General features: G+C 33.3%; 1 pseudogene; it reads left to right on the top strand.

Annotated features, from left to right (window-relative positions):
• Window positions 1-11064: 11064 nt before the first annotated feature.
• Window positions 11065-11853, top strand: LOC107020134 (annotated as a pseudogene).
• The last annotated feature ends 4584 nt before the right edge of the window (window positions 11854-16437 follow it).

Raw genomic sequence — 16437 nt, 5'->3', positions numbered from 1 at the left:
CCAGATCAAACAAGAAAGAAACTAGATGACAAAGGTGAGAAATGCACTTTCCTTGGTGTTAATGATTGTTCCAAAGCTTACAAACTATATAATCCTATCACCAAGAAAATTGTCATTAATCGAGACGTAATATTCGACGAAGAAAATTTCTGGACATGGAGTGAACCTGGTTCTCAACGACAAATTCGAGCAGACTTTGATGGGCAAGATGAAGCTGAAAATCAACATAATATTGTGGTAGTGCAGCAACCAATCAATGCTCAAGATGAACAAGTAGCGACTCAAGTCTCACCGGCAGTTGCAAGAGAACCAAGAAGCAAAAAAGACCAATATGGATGGATGATTATGAAGTAATGGGAATTGGTCATTTTGCTCTTTTTTGCATATTGTGATCCTGTAACTTTTGAAGAAGCAGTAAAGCAATCGAAATGGAGAAAAGCTATGGATGAAGAGCTTGCAGCTATTGAAAGAAATAACACATGGAAGCTGACTGAGCTTCTGAAAGGTCAGAAAAGAATCGATGTGAAGTGGATTATTAAGACCAAGTTGAAAGAAAATGGTGAGGTGGACAAGTATAAAGCTCGCTTGGTGGCAAAAGGTTACGAGCAAGAACTCGGTGTAGATTATGAAGAAGTATTCGCTCCATTAGCAAGATATGATACAATCAGATTATTGATTGCATTGGTAGCACAAAATTCGTGGCCCATTTTCCAGTTGGATGTCAAGTCGGCTTTCTTGCACGGAGACTTGAAAGAACAAGTATTTGTCGAACAACCTCCTTTTTATGTTAAAGTTGGAGATGAATTCAAAGTGTATTAGCTAAAAAAGGCTTTATACGGACTTAAACAAGCCCCACGAGCTTGGTATAGTCGCATTGAAGCCTATTTTTTGGAGGAAGGTTTTTCTAAATGCCCATATGGGCATACTCTGTTTGTTAAAGTTGAAAGAGGAAAGATTCTTGTTGTTCCCTTATATGTAGACGACTTGATTTATACTGGAAATGATGCTGCTATGTTTTGAAAAATTGAAGCAATCCAGATGCTTGAATTTGATATGTCTGATCTTGGAATGATGCACTATTTTCTTGGCATTGAAGTGTGCAATCTGCTACTGGTATTTTTATTACTCAAAGAAGGTATGCTCGAGAAATCCTTGACAGGTTTGGAATGAAGAACTGTAATCATGCCAAAACTCCAACTGAAGCTGGTCTTCAACTTGTGAAATATCCAGAAGAAGGGAGAAAAGTGGACAGCAGAGTGTTCAAACAAATCGTGGGAAGTCTGATGTATTTGACACTACTATACCTGACATAATGTATTCTGTCAGCTATGTTAGTAGGTATATGGAATTCCCTCAAGAGATTCATCCTGCAGCTGCCAAACGAATTCTCCGTTATGTGCAGGGAACAATTGATTGCGGAGTGTTTTACAAGAGAGGAAACAAATCAGATTTTTTGGGTTTTACTGATAGTGATTATGCCCGAGACAAAGATGACAGAAAAGTACTTCGAGATTTGTGTTCATGATGGGTTCTGGAGCTGTTGCTTGGTCTTCTAAAAAGCAATCTATTGTAACTTTATCAACAACTGTGGCAGAATTTGTAGCTGCTACAACTTGTCCCTGTCAAGTTATATGGTTCAGAAGGATATTTGAGGAGCTGCAGTTCAAGCAAAGAGGACCAACTGCAATTTATTATGACAACACATCAACGATCAAACTCTCCAAAAATCCCGTGTTTCATGGCACGAGCAAACACATAGATGTTAGGTTTCATTTCTTAAGGGATCTCACAAAAGATGAAGTCATTGAAGTTCTCTATGTTGGGTTTAGCAAGTGTGAATGGGAAAAGAAAAGAGAGAATATGAAAAGTGAGGGAACTATTTTGGAGGGAAAATGAAAAGTCATTCGCAAAGTGCAAGTGAAAAGTCATTTCTCCCATATCGGCAAAAGAAAGAGAAATTGTTGTCCTTATATAAGGAAACACTTCCATTACTTCTTAAAGAGATAAGAAGAAGATGCCCCCTCGCACCATCGTCGTCGCTCGCTCGGCTTCGGCTTCGGATTTGGATTTGGCAAACGATTTGATTGATAAATTTTTTAGACAAATTTTATTTAATCAGTTTTTGTTAAATCAAATAAATCCTGTTAATATTATCTCTTATAAATTTGCGGGTAACGGTAACATTCTGAAAAGTTGTTACTCTTTCAGAAAAGTCGTTACTTTTCGAAAAGCCATTATTTTCCTAACAGACACATTTTTCTGAAAAGTTAATATTTTTTCCAAAAGACACAACTTTCTAAATAAAACGGGTCTGAACAGATTTCTCTGAAGAGACACATTTCTTGCTGAAAATGGCTATAAAATAAAGTCAATTTTCGTTTTTTTAAACACTGAATTTTTTCCTGCTCAGCATAAATTTTTTCTCTCAAAAAAATCAAAGTGCCGATCGACTGAGTCTGTGTGACTTGTTGCTGTTTTGAAGTTCGCTGAAGTTAAAGAAATTTGAGGTACCGCTATTTCTTTAACATGATTAATCCGTTTTATCTTGGGAGAAATTAATCCATAACCTCTGGTACAATGAGGGGATTAAATTTCTTAAGGACACACAGTAGTTTCTGTGGACTCCGATTACTTCTTGTATTCTATTTACTTTCTGTTTCTATCTTTTTTAGGCTAACCTTATAATACAGGTTGAATAATAATCTTAAGAAATTTAGTAAGTTTCTGTATTTGAGGTTTCTGGAGATTAAAACCTTTATGGTTTTCTACTCTGCTTGAACTTCTAATATTCATTCGATTAACAATTAAAAGAACATAAAAACTTTATTGTTAAATTAGAAACAGTCTGTGTAAAGATTTATTCTTTATTGTTAGTATTTCAAATACTTAAATTATCTTCCATTTGTGACAGAAGAAAGAAAAATGACTAATTCAAGTCAAGCAAATGCTGGAACAGTAAGTGCTGCAACAACATCGGTTGCACATAATCGTTCAAATGCAGCCTTAGCGCCGGCTGAAACCTGCATAGTTTTATGGAGTCGACTTTAAGAGATGGCAGTAGAAGATGTACTTCTATCTCACTACGTTGAGTCTGCAGAAGTTCATTAATGAGAATGTTCCTGTTATGTCAGATGAAACTCCGCCTGATGAACGATTCTTGGTAACAGAAGCATGGACACACTCAGATTTTTTGTGTAAAAATTATATTCTGAGTGACCTGCAAGATGATCTGTACAATGTGTACAGCAATGTCAAAACCTCAAAAGAACTCCGGGATGCTTTGGAAAATAAGTACAAAACAGAAGATGCCGGAATGAAGAAATTCATTGTGGCAAAATTTCTGGAATATAAGGTGATAGACAGTAAGACCGTCGTCACCCAAGTTCAAGAACTGCAGGTCATAATCCATGATCTCCTTGCTGAAGGTATAAATTTATTTAATGCCTATGTTAGAAATATTAAGTTTTCCTTAATACTCACATAATCTTTAATGCAGGATTGATTGTGAATGATGCCTTTCAAGTGGCTGCAATTATTGAAAAGTTACCTCCATTGTGGAAGGACTTCAAAAACTACTTGAAACATAAACGCAAGGAGATGACTGTTGAAGATCTCATAGTAAGGTTGAGAATCGAAGAGGATAATAAGGCTGCAGAAAAGAGGTCACGTGGTAATTCAGCAATATCTGGAGTAAATTTTGTTGAAGAAGATCCCACAAAATTAAAGAAAAGAAAGAAAGCATCTGGTCGAAAAAGCAATCCTCCTAATAAGAAATTCAATGGAAATTACTTCGATTGTGGTAAACATGATCATAGGGCTACTGAATGTCGGGGTCCTAAGAAGGACAAGAAAAACAAGGATTAAGCAAACTTGGCCGAATCCAAAGGAGAAATGGACGATCTCTGTGCAATGCTTTCAGAATGTAACTTGGTTGGAAATCCAAGAGAATGATGGATAGATTCTGGTGCCTCATGCCATGTTTGTGCCAACAAAGAATTATTTTCATCATATACTCCACCACCTACAGATGAGAAGTGGTTTATGGCAAACTCCGTTGTTGCAAAGGTGGAAGGAACTGGCAAAGTCCTAAAAGATGACATCAGGCAAGGTGGTGACTTTGAATAGGGTCTCATATGTTCCAGAATTGAGAAAGAATTTAGTTTCAATTCCAATTCTGACCAAGAATGGATTCAAATGTGTTGTTTCTGATAAAGTAGAAGTAAGCAAGGATGATATGTATGTAGGAAAAGGCTACCTTAGTGATGGCCTTTTCAAACTCAGTGTAATTGCAGTTGATATAAATAAAGATATTGCTTCTTCTTACTTGCTTGAGTCTAAATGTTTATGGCATGAACGTTTGGGACACGTTAATAACAAAACCTTGCGAAAACTGATTAACTTAAATATTTTGCCAAAATTTGAGTGCAATAAATCAAAATGTCAAATTTGCGTTGAATCTAAGTATTCTAAGCATCCTTATAAATCTGTTGAAAGGAATTCAAATCCTTTAGAATTAATTCACACTGATATTTGTGACATGAAGTCAACACCATCACGTGGTGGGAAAAAGTATTTCATAACTTTTATTGACGATTGCACTAGATATTGTTATGTCTATTTTCTAAATGGTAAGGATGAAGCAGTAGATGCATTTAGGCAATATATAACTGAAGTTGAAAATCAGTTAGATAAAAAGATCAAAATGATCAGAAGTGATAGAGGTGGAGAATATGAATCTCCATTTGCAGAAATATGTTTAGAAAATGGAATAATCCATCAAACTACTGCTCCCTACACTCATCAGTCTAATGGAATTGCAGAAAAGAAAAACCTAACTTTAAAAGAAATGATGAATGCATTACTTATAAGTTCAGGTTTACCACAGAACTTGTGGGGGGAAACTATCTTTACAGCAAATCAAATACTTAACAGAGTGCCTCACTCAAAGACAAATGTAACTCCATATGAAAATGGAAAGGTAGAAAACCCAACTTGAAATATTTCAAAGTGTGAGGGTGTCTAGCCAAAGTCCAAGTTCCTATACCTAAGAGGGTAAAAACAGGGCCTAAGACTGTGGATTGTGTATTCATTGGATATGTTACAAACAGTAAGGCATGTCGATTTTTGGTTCATAAGTCCGAACATCCGAATATTCATGATAATTCAGTAATGGAATCAGATAATGCTGAATTTTTTGAACATATCTATCCGTATAAAAATAGACTCGAGTCATCTAGTGGGGGGTCTAAACAACCCAGAGAAGAACCACAAGAGAATGAACCCAATGAAGAAAGTCCAAGATGCAGTAAAACGTCAAAGGACATCTACTTCATTTGGATATGATTTTGTAACATTTCCTCTTGAAGTGAGCCTCAAACATTCAAGGAAGCAATGTTGTCTAGCGACTCAACCTCTTGGAAGGAGGCTGTTATAGTGAAATTGAATCAATCATAAGCAATCATACTTGGGAGTTGGTTGATCTTCCTCCAGGGAACAAACCCTTGGGTTCAAAATGGATCTTAAAAAGGAAGATGAAAGATGATGGAACTATTGACAAATATAAAGCAAGACTTGTTGTCAAAGGTTTTAGACAAAAAGAAGGGCTTGATTATTTTGACACATACTCGCCAGTGACTAGGATTACATCAATTCGGATGTTAATTGCACTAGCTGCAGTATACGGTCTTGAAATTCATCAAATGGATGTGAAAACAGTCTTCTTAAATGGAGAGCTGGAAGAAGAAATTTACATAGAACAGCCTGAGGGTTTTGTAGTTCCTGGTAAAGAAAAGAAAGTGTGCAAACTTATTAAAGTCACTTTATGGACTAAAACAAGCACCAAAACAATGGCATGCAAATTTTGATCAAACCATGTCGTCAAATGGATTTAAGATCAATGAATGTGATATATGTGTTTACATTAAAGATACTCCAAATAAGGAAGTCATTGTATGCCTATATGTAGATGACATGCTTATAATGAGCAGAGACATTGCTAATATAAAAGCTACAAAGCGTATGCTCGCTATAAGTTTGATTTGAAAGATTTAGGAGTTGCTGATGTGATATTAGGAATTAAAATTCTTAAAACTCCTAATGGTCTAGCATTGTCTCAAACTCATTATATTCAAAAGATACTTGAAAAATTTTAATTTTTGAATTTTAAAAGGGCAAAGACTCCAATTGATGTAAACCTTCATCTTGCAAAGAATAAAGGTGAAAGTCAGTCTCAATTGGACTATGCTAGCGTATTGGGAAGCTTAATGTATGTCATGAATTGTACACGATCAGACATAGCTTGCGGTATCAGTAAACTGAGTCGATACACAAGTAATCCTAATCAAAGTCATTGGTTGGCAATGAAGAGAGTTTTGGGATACTTAGATGACACTCAAAACCATGCTTTACATTACAACAAATATCCAGCCGTTCTTGAAGGATATAGTGATGCAAATTGGATTACTGGGTCAACTGAAACAAAATCCACAAGTGGATACGTTTTTACTATTAGTGAAGGAAAAATATCTTGGAAATCATCCAAACAAACATGTATAGCTCGCTCTACAATGGAGTCTGAATTCATTGCTTTAGACAAGGCAGGTGAAGAAGTTGAATGGCTCCGAAATTTCTTAGAAGATATTCCATTTTTTGGCCCAAACCAATGGCCCCTATATGCATACACTGTGATAGTCAAGCTGCAATGTAAGGGCTGGAAGCATTATGTATAACGGCAAGTCTCGTCACATGAGACGAAGACATAACTCTGTGAGACAACTACTCAATAGTGGAATTATTACAATTGACTATGTGAAGTCAAAAGATAATGTGTCGGATCCACTTACAAAAGGCCTAACTAGAGAGGGAGTTGAGAAATCATCGACGGGAATGGAACTATGGCCGAGAACAAGTCATCGTGGCGGTAACTCTACCTAGAAGACTAGAGATCCCAAGATCTAGGTTCAAGGAGATAAAACAAAGTCATTGATGACGGTTCAACATTGTCAAAAAATTATTATTTTATGGTCCATTCTCATCATGAGACAATGTTTAGTAACCAGGATAAAGACATAAGCATTTTTTAATGGTTTCTAAGTTTGATACAGGAAATATCAAATGGTGTATCTATGGGATAACACATTTAGAAATCACCTATGTAAGTGTAAAGTGTAAGCCGCTTCAAGGAGAATCCGGTAAGGCCAGTTCTTTAAGCACTTACTATCCAAGATGTGTTCATGCCTGAAACGAACAAAACAATGAGAACTAACAACAGTTAAAGGGTTGATTGTGTGACATATGTTGTCTAGGTATACACCAAAGCTCGACGGTTCAAAGATAAAATCTACTGACTGACCGAGTATATCCGATATATGTTCACTACAGAAAGTTTAATGGAAAACCTACTTATCCAGATGTGATTAACCTTTACCTACAAGACACACAAGTTTTTTCATGCGTATGTTTTAACAATTAGACTTCCCCATTCATGTGGGGGATTGTTGGGTTTAGCAAGTGTGAATGGAAAAAGAAAAGAGAGAATATGAAAAGTGAGGGAACTATCTTGGAGGGAAAATAAAAAGTCATTTGCAAAGTGCAAATGAAAAGTCATTTTCCCCATATCGGCAAAAGAAAGGGAAATTGTTTTCCTTGTGTAAGGAAACACTTTCATTACTTCTTAAAGAGCTAAGAAGAAGATGCCCCCTCGCGTCGTCGTCGTCATCGTTGGCTTTGGCATGACTTTGGATTTGGATTTGTCAAATGATGTGATAGATTGATAAATTTTTTGGACAAAATTTATTTAATCAGTTTTTGTTAAATCAAATAAATCCTGTTAATATTATCTCTTATAAATTTGCGGGTAACGATAACATTCCGAAAAGTTGTTACTCTTTCCGAAAAGTCGTTACTTTTTGAAAAGTCGTTATTTTCCTAATAGACACATTTTTCTGAAAAATTGTTATTTTTTCCAAAAGACACAACTTTTTGGATAAAACGGGTCGGAACAGATTTCTCTGAACAGACACGTTTCTTGCTGAAAATGTCTATAAAAGGAAGTCAATTTTTATTTTTTCAAACACTGAATTTTTTCCTCTTGCTGCATAAATTTTTTCTCTCAAAAAAATCAAACTGTCGATCGACTGAGTCTGTGTGACTTGTTGCTGTTTTGAAGTTCGCTGAAGTTAAAGAAATTTGAGGTACCACTATTTCTTTAACAGGACTAATCCGTTTTATCTTGGGAGAAATTAATCCATAACCTCGGGTACAGTGAGGGGATTAAATTTCTTAAGGACACACAGTAGTTTCTGTGGACTCAGATTACTTCTTGTATTCTATTTACTTTCTGTTTCACTTTATTCTGTTTTTGTCTTTTTTAGGCTAACCTTATAATACAGGTTGAATATCTATTGTCACTTTATCAACCACTAAGGCAGAATTTGTAGCTGCTACAGCTTGTGCCTGTCAAGCTATATGGTTCAGAAGGATACTTGGGGAGCTCCAGTTCAAGCAAAGAGGACCAACTGCAATTTATTGTGACAACACATCAACGATCAAACTCTCCAAAAATCCCGTGTTCCATGGCAGGAGCAAACACATAGATGTTTTAGGTTTCATTTTTTAAGGGATCTCACAAAAGATGAAGTCGTTGAAGTTCTCTACTGCAAGAGTGAGAATCAAATTGCTGATATTATGACAAAGCCTTTGAAATTCTGCACATTCCAGAAACTCAGGAAGTTGCTTGGTGTTTGTAACTATTTCAGTTAAACTGAAAGCATTCAGTTTAAGGGAGTGATTGTTAGATATTTATTTTACAGTATTTGTTTGATTTAGTCAAATAAAAGTAGCTTAAACAGAGTCAATATGTATCCTGGTCTTTAGCTAGAAGTTGCAGCTTTTAGTGGTATGTTAACGTGATATCTGTTAACCTATTTTTAGAGATTTCAATTTGAGTACAGCTCTATAAGAGCTCCTTTATATTGATCAATAAAGTGAGAGAAAATTTCAATTCCCTTTCTTGCTTTCTTTTACTGATATATGCAATTACTTCCATCAGTGAATAAGTACAAGCAAGGGGGCTAGGCCTTGCCTTACCTTACCAATCCTAATGAGGTAACAAATCTCTACTAATTATCAAGCATGAAGAAAATAAGAGTTAGAGAAAAGCAAGTACTCTATGATCATCATGGAGTTTATTATACCCTCTATGATGATATGACAAATGAAGATACTTATATAATGCAAAAATATATACGTCAAGAAGAAGGTTGAGTTTTCAACATCAAACTTCTTTTTAAATGTGTATGAACTAAAAAAGAGTTTGCCCATCTAGAGTAACCTGAAGTATTTTCCTCTTGTCTTCTTCTTCATATCCATCCAATAACACTTGATAGTTCATCACTTCTTTTGGACTTATTGGATCTTGTCGAAGTTGTTGAAAATGTCATATGATTCTGCTTTGTCCTTCACATAAGTATGTGTCTTGGAACAAATTCATCAGTCACCTTATCATCCCATCTATGTTGTCTTCCATGTGTCTTTCTTTTGGTTGCTTCCACTTCTTTGTTGCCTAGGTGAAAGATCCCCATCCCTAGCCACTTTATCAAAACATATTATCTTCTTCATCCTTTTCAAAGAATTCTCTCCCAAATCATCATCCTCTTCAAAGAATTCCTCTCCCAAATCAATATATTGGTTGATTCATGATGCTAAGGCTCCTGACTCATTTTTTTGCGATCACACTTTTAGGCACAAATATTTGAGCCTCTGGGCTTAATTTGCCAATCAAAGGAGGAGGTGAAACTTGTTCTTCTTCATCAACCAAATCAGCCAACCTAGAAACGTTCATCTCTCCTTGTTTATATAAGTTTGTAAATATAAGTTCGTAAGTTAAGTCAAATAAAGTTTTTTAAAAATGTTTTTGAGCTTAAGTTTTCAAGATTTGAATCTTTTAAAGTTAATAAATTATTAAGTTGTATGTTATACGTTATACTTATGACTTGTAATTTGACTAAATTAAGTTCGTAATATTAAAAAATTAAATAAACAAAAAAGAAATGCTTATAAAAGTATATTATAATGACACAAATTAAAAATAATATCAATCTAATTTATTCAAACAGGCTGCTGCAGGCCTATTTTTAATTCATGAAAAATAATTTCCGGGACCGGACCGGAAATGAATAGATACCAATATCAAAACATGCTACCGTTTCGTTCCGAGTACCGATTCACTATATCCCATTCCATCTTGAATACTACTGGACCGGGATGGTACCGAAACGGTATCTGTACAACCCCATCCGATGCCTAGTTTTAGTTACACGTAGGGTGCTAAATTGATAATAAACAAATAATGTATTTGGTAAAATATTGTTGATATTTTAAAAAATTTATTCATAAAATAAAATTAATTTAAAAGTATTTTTACATAGAAAGGACAAATGACGAAAATAAAATAAAGAGATAATTGTGTTTTGGGAAGAACATTTTAGGGGGTACAAAAAGGAGGGTAAAATTGTAAAATAATTTGTCAAATTAAAGAAATATGCTTATGAACTAGTTTGAACAACTTATAAACTTTAACTCAAATACCTTGTAAATATAAAAGTAGCTTATTGGGTACTAGTACTAGTTATGTATAAGAAAGAATCTTCTTCTGTAATAATTTTGTGTATACACCTAATTATGTATAGGCCAAAAAAAAAAAAATTCATTCGTCTCAATCTAAGTGATATTTTCCGAATTTCGTAATTTAAATAAGTCTATTTTTGCCGTAAAGTTTTCATATAATTTTTTATTTATGTTGCTAATTATTGTGAATTATAGTACTTTTTATGTAGTTTACAAATATATATATATATTTTATTTCACACACAGATTTTGATCAAATTTAGACTATTTGACTCTTAAAAAAACGAAAAGTATCTTATAAATTGGGACAGAAAAAATACAAATGCTTTAGTTTAGACATATGAGCAATTCCTATCTATAAAAGGGCTGGAGTTACTCATGTAATATGAACCACACTTGTTATTATAACTTTGTGATATATCATAACATAGAAGAGAGATGAGCCTTAAAGGAAAGTTAGTTTCTGAGATAAACATCAAGTGTAATGGAGATGTTTTTCATGAGATCTTTAGGCAAAGACCACACCATCTCTCACACATATGTCCTGATAAGATACAAAATGTGAATATTCATGAAGGTGAATGGGGCACTGTTGGCTCTGTTAATTTTTGGAACTTCACCCATGGTACACATATATTATATTTGATTTTAATATTTATTATGAATATGGTCCATTAGTTTTAGTCTTTATAAATTTGTTTTTAGTTGTATATACCTTACATGCATAAGAATAACATATATATATATATATAGGGAGAGAAGGGTCATTAATTTGATTCAACACATTTGTTGATTCAAATGGTTTTTAACCCGTTCAAATTCAATCCAAATAACTTGATCATTTAAAAATAAAATTAGTAGTATGAAATCTTTAAAAAAAAATTCAGATGGAATAGAGAAGGTGGCAAAGGAAATAGTTGAAGAAACAGATGAAGAAAAGAAGTTGATTAAAAAAAAGATGATTGAAGGAGATCTATTGGAGGATTACAAATCATTTTACATCACTACTAATGTTGAGACAAAGGGTGAAAACAATTTAGTTATTTGAATTATTGAATATGAAAAGAAGAATGCAAATGTGTCAGATCCACATACTTTCATGGAATTTGCTCTCAACATGACCAAAGATATTGAGACTCACCACATCAAGTGATACATAAATATATGTACTTAGGAATAATGTGTGGTGTGATTAATGAATGTTCTTTGAAATATTTACTATATATGTAAAAAAATAAATAAATGGAGTGAATATGTAATTTCTATTTCGTAAAATTCTGCTTATAATATAAATAAAAGCTACAATTGCATAACAGTTTCCCTTTTCTTATTCCTTAAAAATATACATCCTATTGTACTTTCTTTGATAAAAAAGAAGGAAAAAATAACCATAGTTATAGAAATTTCTATTACATCTACTGAATATAATTATATTGTAAAATAGTTACATGATTAAATTATTTTAAGAGAGATAGATTCAAGTATCTTAGGGTTTATAGTTCAAGGAATGAGACATCAATGACGATGATAATACACACTGCATTGGTGCAATGGGGATGAAGTGGAGACTTTCCTCTGAAGCCTTGTGTGATAAGAAGATACCGCCGAAACTCAAAGGTAAGTTTTATAAAGTTTCCTTTTAATCTGGTCAAATAAGGATTGTTTTTTTGGTGATTCGAACGACATTGTTATGTGAGAATGAATGTTGGCCTCTCAAGAACTCCCATCTCCATAAGATGCATGTTGCAAAGATGAGGATGTTAAGGTAAATGTGTGTTCTTACTAGAAGCAATAAGATTAGAAATGAAGATATTCGGTATAAGGTGGAAGTGGCCTTCGAGGTGGACAAGATAAGAGAAGCAAGATTGAGATGGTTTTTACATGTAGAGAGGAGATAAATAGATGCATTAGTCATGAGGAGGTGCGAGAGGTTGGTTAGCGAGTACAAGGAAGAGGCAGAGGTAGACCGAAATAGTATTGAAAATAGGTAATAAGACAAATTTGACGCAACTTCAAGTTACTAATGATATGATTCTAGAAAAGAGGGTACGGAGGACATATATTAGTATAGAACGGTAGTAATTATAGGTAACTACAAAATTTTGTTAAATAGGATTAGCATAAATTTTATTATTTAGCTGCAATATTTGTCCATTGCCTTTTTTTTTTTAAAGTTGTGATAGGGAACTACATAATTAGTTAATGTAAAAGACACCTCAAAGATTTGAAGTACCACTAGAAATAAATATATGTCTTACATAATCAATCACATAAATAATCCTCCCAAAACACAAGAACATTATATTAGGCAAACATACATGATAACCCGACATAATGAAATGTGACATTTTAACTATATATGTCACATCAATCAGTGAAAGATAAATTCCATATACCACGTGCTCAAGGTTTTTTAGGCACTTGTAGAATTTTTTATTTTGGGAAAGTTGACAATTCAAACTTAGGAATGGAAGGAATCTTGAGTTTTGGCAACATTGGAAATTCAGGCTCTAGAAATGTTGAAAACTCCGGCTTTGGGAGTTGTGGCAATTCGGGCTTTGGAATTTCAGGGAATTCAGGAAGATGTGGCAATTCAGGCTTAGAAAGCTCAGATAGAGTTATTTAAAGAAAATGTCGTGCTTCTGCTTGAATTTTATGGTTACTTGCTAACGACAAAGTGATGAGTAGTAACAAGAAAAAAAAGATAGATTAATGTGGTGATAAAGCCATTGTTGAAGGTGATTTTTTTTAGTGTTTTAATTCATATGACTTATGCTTCAGTCTGAACAAATTTATAAGTTGTGAAAAAATGAAAATAGGAACAAAACTTTGGTTGGTTAAGAAAATGTCTGTTAGTTCATCTTCTCAAACAATAATAGTCATAATTTAATCTACCAAACATTTTTTCCATGTGTCACATCTACCACACAATTTTATATAGATATCTAGGTATATTTAATGTAAACTTAATTTTGGTCACACCAATGAAATGACTTTAGAGTGTGAGGGATTGGGGGGGGTATCTTTAGTTTTCTTTTTGTATACAAGTGCAAATATAGTCCATTCATTTTCACAGGATATAATAACTGAGAAGAAATTATAAAACTTTAAAAAAATTTGCTCCAATCACTTTCCAAGTGATTGATTTCATCTGAGAATCGATAACCGGTCAATTCTTTTCCATCTATTTATTAAGATCAGAAAATACAAGAGGTGTTATAACTCCCAATTAAAATGTTCAAATCTTCATACGACGCTCAGCTCGCTACTAAAATGATTTTGTGGCAATTTTATAGGCTTCAATAGCAACTTCAGTCGTCACTAAAAGCTCAATTTCTTGTTAGATGATATATCACACAATAGGAATAGTGTTTGGTTNGGGGGGGGGGGGGTTAGGCATCATTTTCTTTTATAAATTAGTGGTTACGCGTTGAGGGATAAAATTGAGAACAAACAAATAATTAATGTGTTTGGTAAAATAATTTTGATAAGCTTTTTTCCTATTATATAATGAAAAAAGATAGAAAAGATAAAATTATGAAGTGATTGGTCAAATTAAAAGTACTTAATTATAATAAACTATAAAATCATAATATAAAAATGACCAACTTATGGTTGATTTTGGATTATAAGCACTTTAGTTATAAACACTTGAGTGCTTGCCAACAATATGATAAGCTTTAAAAATATACTTATAAACTAACCACTTAGAAACCTAACCTAATGCCTTCTATATAAAAAGTAGCTTATTTGGGTACTATCTATAACCAAGAGTCTTTCTGTAATAATTGTGTGTACAATTACATGCACACACCTAATTATGGACCCCTTTGGCCATAGATTACCCAAGTAAAATTTGAAAAAGTTGGCCAAAATTTTTTTGCCAGAAAATATGGCTAAAGTTTGATCAGAATGATATTTTTTCTATGTTATTTTATATTTTAAATAATTTTTAATTACCTTTTAATTTTAACACGTTTTCACTAATAAATGGAAAAAAATTAGTTTATTTTAAAATAGAAAAAAAATCTTTTAGTTTTTAAAATTTTCTGATCAAATTCTGACCAAATTTTCTGGCCGTTTAGCACTTTCCATTTGTCAAGTAGTGTTTGTCCAAATAATTTGTCACTATTTAGCAAATATTTTTGGTAAATAAATCAAATTCCCAAATACTAGTATTTGTTGGTACTTCATTCATGATAAGCGACCAAAATACCACTTCAACTAATTATTGTTGAGGCGGATTCAGGATTTAATATTTATGAGTATCAAATTAACGTAAACAATAATTGGATTCAAAATTATCTATGTAACAATGAGTTTTTCACAAATACAAAAGTTAACTGATTAAGAACAATTACATAACAATTTTTGTAATTAATGATAGAATATCATGACAAATATAATATATCCGAAATGAAATTTTCTAGCACCAACAAAGAAAACTCTTGACCATATGACACAATGATAAAGTGTAACATATCCAGAATGCTTTAAATGAATCAAAGAGCATTTCATATATATGCATCGCGCGCCCTCAAGGCATTTTAGGCACTTGAGGAATTTCAGGCTTTGACAAAGTTGATAGTTTAGCCTTAGGATGACAGGCATCTCGAGTTTTGATAATGTTGGAACTCGGGGCTTTGGTACAGAATTGGTAGCAAATTTGGAATTTCAGGGAATTTAGGATTTGGTAAAGTTGGGATTTCTGGGAGTTGAAGCAATTAAGGCTTAGGAAGTTCAAGAATAGTTACTTCAAGAAGATGGCGCGCTTCTGCTTGAATTACATAGCAACTTGTTACTGACAAAATGACATGTAATAACAAGAAAAAAGATTAATTCTGGTTGTAAGACATCGTTGAAGATTGATTGACCTTTTAAGTTTCACTTTTGACAAGTTTATATAGATATGTGTATGTTGAAAATAGGAATTGAGAACTAAGTTTTGGTTGTGATAATTAGTATGAAAAATTGTTTGTTAGGTCATCTTCTAACCAGTAACATTCTAATTTTAATTTAGGTATAATACATAAACATGACTCTTAACTTAGCATCAGTTGGTGTTACTCAACCTGTATTATAAGGTTAGCCTAAAACGACAGAAACAGAAGAAGATGAAACAGAAAGTAAATAGAATACAAGAAGTAATCCGAGTCCACAGAAACTACTGTGTGTCCTTAAGAAATTTAATCTTCTCACTGTACCCGAGGTTATGGATTAATTTATCCCAAGATAAAACGGATTAATCCTTTTAAAGAAATAGCGGTACCTGAAATTTCTTTAACTTCAGCGAACTTCAGAACAGCAACAAGTCACACAGACTCAGTCGATCGATACTTTGATTTGTGTGAGAGAAAAAATTTATGCAGAGCAGGAAAAAATTCAGTGTTTGAAAAAATGAAAATTGACTTCCTTTTATAGCCATTTTCAGCAAGAAACGTGTCTGTTCAGAGAAATCTGTTCAGACCCGTTTTATCCAGAAAATTGTGTCTTTTAGAAAAATAATAATTTTTCGAAAAAATGTGTCTGTTAAAAAAATAATGGCTTTTCAGAAAGAGTAACAACTTTTCAGAATGTTACCGTTACCCGCAAATTTATAAGAGATAATATTAATAGGATTTATTTGATTTAGCAAAAACTGATTAAATAAATTTTGTCCAAAAAATTTATCAATCAATCACATCCAAATCCAAAGCCGAAGCCGATCGAGGGACGACGACGACGGCGCGAGGGGGCATCTTCTTCTTATCTCTTTAAGAAGTAATGGAAGTGTTTCCTTATATAAGGACAACAATTTCCCTTTCTTTTGCC

The sequence above is a fragment of the Solanum pennellii genome, chromosome 5 (assembly GCF_001406875.1).
Source record: "Solanum pennellii chromosome 5, SPENNV200".
Taxonomy (NCBI): domain Eukaryota; kingdom Viridiplantae; phylum Streptophyta; class Magnoliopsida; order Solanales; family Solanaceae; genus Solanum; species Solanum pennellii.
The sequence above is the reverse complement of the archived record's forward strand: the minus strand, read 5'-3'. Positions and strand labels throughout refer to the sequence as shown.